The sequence below is a fragment of the Anabrus simplex genome, chromosome 1, assembly GCF_040414725.1.
Source record: "Anabrus simplex isolate iqAnaSimp1 chromosome 1, ASM4041472v1, whole genome shotgun sequence".
Taxonomy (NCBI): domain Eukaryota; kingdom Metazoa; phylum Arthropoda; class Insecta; order Orthoptera; family Tettigoniidae; genus Anabrus; species Anabrus simplex.
The window spans coordinates 630,604,063-630,613,592 of record NC_090265.1 but is presented as its reverse complement, the minus strand read 5'-3'; positions in this window follow the sequence as shown (position 1 = coordinate 630,613,592).

Genomic DNA, 9,530 nt, shown 5'->3' with positions numbered 1-9,530 from the left:
GAAAACACATTCTACAGAAAGATTCGGTTGTCCTTTATTGTGTTTAAGTATTGAGATTAAATTATAAATAATAAGTATTTGCAATTAATACCTCCCCTCAAGGACAAAGAATATACCAACTTCAACAATGTCTTCAGCCATATAAGCTTCCTTCAAATTTACTGTTCTTATGCTCATACAATGCATGAGTGTGCATGCTAAATGAAATGAGTTTTACATTTGTATCAAAGTTTAGAGCAATTAATAAAACTATCATTTCCTTTGACAGTCAAATTTTTTTACAACATTTAATACTATGAACGTATTGAAGTCTAAGAGTTTTCTTTCCGAGGGAAAACTTTGATAGTGTAGGATAGATAACTGCTGGTTATACCTGACAAATGGGCACTTGGGCATTCTGAAGACTTTTGTACAATCTAACAGTTTATTCATAAGAACCTCATATAGTAGGAATTATAACTGTCATTATGTAATCATGTTTAATGACCCCTGATGGACAAAGAATATGTCTTCAACAATGTTTTCAGTTATATAAGCTTATGTGCAAATTGTCAAGAGTATTTAACTTACGATTATTTACGATTATGTTTAAGGTCTCAATTGACAGATAAAGCAGACTACCTGTTGGGGAAAAAAAAAACCACCTAATGAAATGTAGTTTTTTTGAAATAGCAATTCAAACTAAGGCAAAATCTGTGCTAAATATGTGACGTCACACGCATCCGCTGTTATACAATGGTGCTGTGTTGACTTGCACGATCAGTTGGAGGTTAGCTATCATTGTGAATACATCATGGTCAGTTGTATAGAATAACAAATTTAATAATGGAAAATATCAGTGTGCGTTCGGGAGATAATGGATTCGAATCCCACTGTCGGCAGCCCTGAAGATGGTTTTCCGTGGTTTCCCCAATTTCACACCAGGCAAATGTTGGGGCTGTACCTTAATTAAGGCCACAGTCACTTCATTTCCACTACTAGCCCTTTCCTACCCCATCGTCGCCACAGACCTATCTGTGTCTGTGCGACATAAAACAGATTGAAAAAAAATTAATAATGGAATCTTACTTTTACTCGTAATATTACTCCCAAACTCTTAAATTATATCTCTTACTTCTCATATCACAACCCATACTACATTGAGTTATTACCCACATTACAAGTGTACCACGTTCTATTGAATAAAATGTATTATCCACATAATATTTGTCTTTTATTTCTAATAAGTAAGTCTATGAAGCCCTCGAAACCCTGCGGCCATTACAATAGTAACAGCCTACCACCAATTATTTTAGTAGTGGTTTAACATCGCACTAACACATCAAAAGTTTTTGGTGACAGAAGGCTGGGAAGGGCTAGGATTGGAAAGGTAGCAGCCATGGCCTTAGTTAAGGTACAGCCCCAGCATTTATCTGGCGAGGAAATGGGAAACGATGGAAAACCATCTTTAGGGCTGCCGACGGTGGAATTCAAACTCATTTTATTTCATCAGAATCTGAAAATCAAGAGCTTTAAATTTCAGCTAATAGAATGACCCAAATCTTAAAAAAATATTTGACAATTGCTCCACTGTTAGGTCCTAAAGTATTTACACCAAACCTCAGTTTCAAGTCCAAAGAAGCAGCCTTAACGTAACAGCTGGTTTATCTCCCTATTTACCACCTCATGTCACCTAGCAATGTCCCAATATCCAGGAACATGACAACTGAGAGATTATACCAAAATTACTATCCCAATGAGATGTTCTTTTTCCATCAACAGCCCTGTTATCTGGCTTGTTTGTGTTCCTGTGGTGCTTTAATTTCTAATTCTGAATGCTGGAACATCTCAACATCAAACTGTGATAATTTGTAATTACATGCTTACATGATAAATCAATACTCTCCAGCAGTTTCCTTAATTATAGTGAGAAACACAAATATTTACCCCCTACCCAACTACTTCTAATGGAGCTGTCGGAGGACAAAGAAAGCAGTGTGGGCCAACCCTCATTAGTACCAGTCATCAAAGAAGTTTTTAATGTTCTCTCTTTTACAGATATTTTTTTCAGATGTTGTGAGTATATGTTTGTGTGGAAATTCATATAGCATGTCTTTGTCTTTCGGCCGTGATTAAACGAACACTGAAGGTGGTGGTGATGATGGTATTGGTGGGGGTGTTGGTACTAGTGGAGTCGTCAGCAGCAATGGTGAATTTTGTAGAGTGGAAGACAATTCAAATCCTCGCTCTTCAGGTCACAGAACACCCAAGGGGAAAAAAAAAAATTGGTGAAGAGGAATTCTGTCAGTAAATTGTGAAATAGATAAGAAGTGTCAAACATTTTCATAAAACCGTACTTAAAAATTGTTCTGTAGAGGGGTGTGATTGTTACATGTATTGCTGCCATCATCTCAAGACATGCAAGCAGATACTTGGGAATTCACCTTCCTTAGACCTGTATGGTTTTATTTTTACTGATTTACAGAGGACTGGAATAAAAAGAAAGAAGCCAATAATACCCTAATAATAAGTTCTGCAAAATTGGAATGAAATAACCTCTCTCTAGCCACTAAGCTCATGCCTGAACCTTGTGACCGCATGAGTTTGCTTACATATTTTTATGAGAGTACTGTAAATACTAAATGCCTCCAGCCTTTTTTATCTTCTGCCATTTGCATAGTTTTTGTAAGAGGCACATGAGTAATTTCTTGCATCTGGGCAATCCACTTTTTGGCCAGCCTTCCTCTTGACCTTCTGCCTAATTATGTGGCCAAAGAACTATAAAATCTTCTGATCCATCATAGCTGAGAGTTTTCTCTGTATTCCCAGGTTTTTGATTATGGAATCATTAGTCCTTTTCTCCGTCCATGGAATATGAAGCAACTCTCTCCAGCACCACAATTTAAATGCATCAATACAATGTTTTTGTCTTGCCTTGATTGTCGAAGTTGACAGCCATAGAAGAATCACTATTGTTTTAACAAGGCACTGCTTATGTTTAGTGTTATAACTCTGTCACAACATATCTTAACAAAATTTGTCCACTGCAGTGCGACCAAGGGCTATTCTCATCTTTATCTCCTTTCCTGAACCTCCAGCATCCCTCAGCCTCAATATAAAAACTCGTAAACAATCTCCACATCTTTAACCGCCCAGTGAGTTGTAACTTATTGCTTTTATCAATAACCATCACCTTTGTCTTGCTGCGATTAATCTCCAGCCCAAGATCTCAACTCTCCTTCTCAACCTGTTCAACAGCGTGATGTTTTCACTGCTTGCAAGCAGGGTGGTATCATCTGCAAAATGCAAATTAGTAATAAGTTTGCAACCAACAGAGATTCCCTCTCTTCTTATGAAATGATAATAATAATTTCGTGTGGCTATTTCTAGCCAAGTGCAGCCCTTGTAAGGCAGACCCTCTGATGAGGGTGGGCGGCATCTGCCATGTGTAGGTAACTGCGTGTTATTGTGATGGAGGATAGTGTTATGTGTAGTGTGTGAGTTGTAGGGATGTTGGGGACAGCACAAACACCCAGCCCCCGGGCTACTGGAATTAACCAATGAAGGTTAAAATCCCCGACCCGGCCGGGAATCAAACCCGGAACCCTCTGAACCGAAGGCCAGTACGCTGGCCATTCAGCCAACGAGTTGCATTTCTTATGAAGTACTCTCCATATATGTTGAAGAGTTGAGGTGATAGGATACACCCTAGTATCACCTCTTGAAACTATAAAGGCTTTGGATAAATTATATCCCACTTTGACTTTCCCTCAGTCACTGTAAAGAGGTGACGTGGAACACCCATTTCAGAGAAAACTAGCCATAACTTTTTTCCAGAGAATACAGTTAAAAGCCTATTTGTAATCCAAGAAACACAATAACATTGAACATTGATTTCAAGGGTTTTTTCAATAAGATCATAACATTACAGCAAAATATTTAAAAGAAATCAATCACCAAGATGAAGTAAGCAGCAGAATGATTAGTTATGAGATTATTTTTGTAAATATTTAATACAGTATAATTATATTTGTCACACACCATTTATGGTGCTAAAACATATAAGTAGATATGAATTAAATGTGTTTTCAGTTATAGTTAGATATTTCGCATAGATGTATTAATACCTGAATAACATTAATGTAGCAGTAGCCTTATACAAGAGGTTTGGGATACCTTGGTCAACAGTTCTATGTACTTAATAAAAGTGAAGTATGATAACTTGTGTTTATACAAGAATAGTTGAAAATCAAAACCTACCAATCTTAAGTAGTATATTTTGGGTACGAAAGAAGGTCTCATAATTTTGAAATATAGTAATTTCATTATAACACAATGGACCTAGTTGTAATTTTCGTAATTATTTCAATAGGAAGTTTTCAAGATCTCTTCAATAAACAATTCCAAAATTAGACAATTTCTTGTATTATCCTGTAATTTTTTATGCCTCCAAATTAAGCAGTATATTAGGACTGATTATCATGATTCATTAAAAAACATTTTCAAAAATTATACAGGAGTACCTTACAGAGCAAATAAAGGTAAATTAAAATTAGTTTTGTTCACATTTCTTACAGACTTGGACAAACTAATAGTGTATCCTAAACTGAATTATCAACTGCAGACCTGCTCAAAGCCTTTGAGCCAGAGTTTACTGACGATAAGCTGGTATATTCTTTTCCAATCCTGCACAAACAATCAGTATACAGTCACCTATCCCAAGTATTGCCCATGCCCCACCCTTGCTTAACTGTAAAGATCACACAGGATCCAATATTTCAACATGACCATGACATACGTTTTACAGACTCAGTAATATGCATTTTTTAAATTGACAATTTGGTTAAAAGCAAAGTATTTCATGAGAAATATAAATTCAGGAGAAATGCTAAAATTTTTTAATTGAGAGAGATCCATGGAATATGAATTCAAGAGAAACACTAAATAAGAGATACAGTCTCACATTAAATGTGCGTTAGGTACAATTCTACTGTGTTCTTAGAAACATGAAAAATCATAGGATAGTATGAAAACAATAGTGAGATTTTCAGTTTGCAGTATTGTTATTCAGAGAATTCTCACAGAATTCACTGAAATCTTCACAATGATCTCCTTCTGTTACTGAAAAGTAAAAATCACAGGTTTTCCAAGTATTCATGCATAATGAACATTCTCATTTTGGATGATAATGATTATGATGATAATAATGTGTGTTAAGCGACCCTTCAACTGCTACTGATTTTACGAGATACTAGTGTCAGAATTTTCTCCTGAAAAGAATGTATACTGGTAGTAAATCTTCTGAAAATGATTTGTCATACTGAAGCACTCACAAATGCCAACCAGCAAGGTGGGCGAGTGCTTATTCTTGACGGTGACACCTAAATTAACTTATAGAGAGATATGTGCACGTATGTGTTATCCAACAACAACAAAATCCATAGTATAACGTCACTAGTGATACTGTGATCACAGCTATGAGACCTCCAGTTTTACATACCATTCAAACAACAGGGATGGTATATTTTATTACAGAAATCCCACATGCATTGTTTGGGATTCAAACCTTACCCCACCTTAGTGAGAAACCAGTGTCAATGCTACTTGGCTATAATGCTCTTCACTGGTTTTCTTCCCTCATTACCTTCAAGTGACTTCTTATGAAATCAGTAATCTCAAACCAGTTTTCAACATTCTCTAAACAACAGTATATGAAACAGATAATCCATAATTCAGTAATCTGGCTCATCTAGAAATCTGGCCTCCATTTTTTTCCCCCCCTCTGCCTTGAATATTATGCCAAAACACCTGGATTTGAAATGCGTTCTTTAAAACCATCCACTATCATCTTTGTTGCCATTCACTTGGATTACTCTTACAACTGTATGCCATAGTTCTGTGTTCCTGGTGCAGCTGCCTATTTTTGTGTGTGTGTTTGTTGAGTGCTGTGGTTTGAATATTGCCGAACTCAGAGAAATGCAGGCACAAAACATGGTTAACTGAAAAGTAAAGAAACTGGATTAAGGTGAGAAACAGAATGAATCAGTGAACTAATCATAGTGTTTGATTTGCAACAATCTATGATATTAAAACGAACAGGGCAAAAGTGAAAACATTTGTAAAACCCCTTGCATGTGGAACAGGTGAGAGACAGACTATGAATATGTCGCTTAACCCAAAAGCTGATGGAGCTCTCTATGCAAAGTTTCTTCAGGGAAGCTCTCATAATGGCAATGTTTTTAAAGAAGCTAAATTCTTCTACAAATTATGGGCAAATAATGACTTTCATACTGCTTACGGATGGCTAGTCAAGTTGAAAAGAACAATTTAACCTCTCTGAATAAGTACCATATATATTTTTTCTATGAAAGCAGAAATTATAGCCTATAAATTCCAATATCCTACACCTCTCCAGTCCTGAGAGGGCCGGATACTGAGACTGTACTGTATTTTCTCTCTTTCTCAATGGCAAGATTTAGAAAAGTATAATTGAATAAGGTAAATTTACTAATGGTATGATGCATAGGGAACAGAATGACAACTATGTGTCATAGTCAATCTACAATGACACTAAAGCATAAAATATTCTCAGAACTGCTAAGGGTTACACATCTTTTATACTTACTCTATAATACAAGGGTTGTGGAAAACTACAATTACTTTTTAAGTTTGTAGAGTACAACACAGTGAACTATATTTTAACACAAATTAAAATAATGATTTTGAAACAATCCTGGTAATGTTATAAATTACTATAAGAGCAAGAGGAAATTGGTAGACCATGAAACTAGGACTAATTTCACATTCCTTGACCAGTACATAATATTTTGGCCTTCAGTTCTTCAGCAGTCAATCTCTAATGAACTACCAGGGAGGTATTTCTACATGAGAAGCCAATTCCTTACATCTTCTAGAACAGGAGTCTCTGGTCCACACAAATTAAAAAATAACACACTGTTTATATATTAGAGTAAGTTTTCAATTATTTCAGATTTCTGCACAGTGACTGAATAGAAGAGATGTAATGTGGACCTTGAAAATTGCACCTTCACATCTGAATGGGAAATGCAACTCTTCTTTGTTTTTCCTGAACGTACAGACGGAAAACTGACAATATGCTATCAGACAGTTGTTTTGATTAAGAGTGGGAATTTATAGTGGCATTTTAACAGTACTGGTAAGCATTTCACATATGACCAACAATTTCCACTTGGCAGTGATGCAAAAAAACGGAAGGTTAAACAGATGAAAACTTCATAAGAGGCTGGTCAAGAATGCACGGGATGAGTTACCACAGAACAAAAAGAAGGTAATACAGATGTCTTTAAAAGTATCCTACGTTTCAGGTAGGGCTCTGAAACGGTGAAAGAGTGTCTCGTTGAAACAGTCAGAACGTTATTTCCAAGTGATGCGAAAGTGATTCAAGTCAGAAAAAGTATAACGCTGTTTACTGCTACAAATGTATGCAGGATGTTCGTACTAAACTCAAGAAGGAAATGAGTGATGCTTCTGCGTACTCTGTAGCTCTAGACAAATTTTCAGGTAAGACTATCTGTGGTATATATTTGTTTCTTTAATGGTGTTCGATTTGTGAAAGAACTCCTTGGCTTCCATGTAATGTGGAAAACATGCTGTAAGTCCAAGAATGAAAACCTGTTATCGATGGCAGTAGATGGTGCTTGTGTAGCGTAGTGACAGATAAGAGTGACCTGGTACATCTTATTTGAGATCAAAATAGTATGTGTTTTACCACTGCATAATTCACCAAATCATATTGTGCAGTTAAGTTGCCTCCTGAGTTGTCTGATGTTATGAGTACAGACACTCGTATGTTTAATTTTTTTACACGAGAGATCATCATTTACACAGCCCACCTGCTCGCCATGATCAATAAGGCATCAAGTCTACATGGTCTGACACCATGGAAGAAATTTTCACCATCAGAAAAATAAGGTAAGTAGGAGAGGTGGTGGTATAAAATTTCTAATCACTAGGTTGGGCACCAAAAGCCTGGATTCAATTCCAAACCACTCTGCGATGTTCATATAGAGTGAGGGCATAATGATGTTAGTAGTGATCTGTCCATCAAATGGAGATGTTAAGCCATCAGCAGACCATCATATCATCATCATCATCCACATGGTGTTATTTGACAGGAGTAGGCTATGAGCCGATACTGGGTTTTACCCTCTCTCTACCTCATAATGATGATTATGATGATGATCATCATCTCACATACAGATGTGCAGGTCACACATGGGTGTCAAATAGAAAGGTGTGCACACTACACAAGCCAAACATCCTCAGACACTCCCAGAAGTAAAAGACATATGCTAAATAAAAATTAATTGACATACAAACTTACCACTTATTTTTACAGGGACCAGAAATACTGGTACATGAACTACATTTTGATGTACGACTCTTTTGAACTAACTTAGATCTCTTTATTCAAGACATGAAGGAGGAAAGAAGTCCTTTCCCCAAATCTCATTCGGTATCTTGTAATGATGGTTTGTTGCAAAAATTGTCAAATTTTTTGTACGACCTGCTGGGTGCCCGCTAGTAACCTAAGTCTGTTTTCCCTGTGGTTTCCCTGGCATATTCCCGTTCTCCCTGCATTAAATTTAGCGGGTTATGATCCATAAAAGTGATAGTCGAATATGTTTATCATCATCTGGATCATGAACTTGAAGCATATTTTGCATGAACATGGCATAAAGAACTTGAACTAAATGTATCATAAGTCAAACAAGCCACACCTTATAAAGTGCCAACCTGTGAACAGGATTATCATTAATCCCACCAATAACAGCCATTACAAGAAACACTACAAACAATGAAAATTAAGTACACTGCTCACAGCAAGCCATCAGTCAATCACTCTTCAAACTAATGCCTGTGTTAATTTTTTGACTTGTTTTACGTCGCACTGACACAGGTAGGTCTTATGGCGACGATGGGATACGAAAGGGCAAGGAGTGGGAAGGAAGCGGCTGTGGCCTTAATAAAGGTACAGCCCCTGTGTTCATGAGGGACCTTATTCTTGAAATTGGCGTGAGTGAGCCAGTTTTGAAACATGCTTGTAACAGAAACACATGGGTTCGTGTTTAGAAACTCAGGAATAAGATCCCAGTTCTTGTAGCAAAAAATGGAAGAGTCGTTCAAATATGTATGGTGATTAACTAGTATGCATAGAAACAAGCAACCCTGACATTTCTTTCTTTGTATAAATTTTCTCTGTGGTAATTTAGCTTTTCTGTAATAATTTCTCCTTAATAGTGGGGCAAAATTTGTAATAATTACAGGCAATCCATAATAGTTAACACCTCTACATTATGTAATTACATGGGTAGCGTGTATTTTAAAAGGAACACTGAGAGGATAAGAGCTATTGCCTTTTTTAAAATTTATATTATTATTAAGTTTTGGTTTAATGAAAACAAGGAAATTACAAATTAATGGGGGAAGTTATTACCTACGAACATTTAATTTTACTGTAGTATCAAGGTAAAGACCTGGAATTATGTTATCGTTAAGAGTGAATTGTA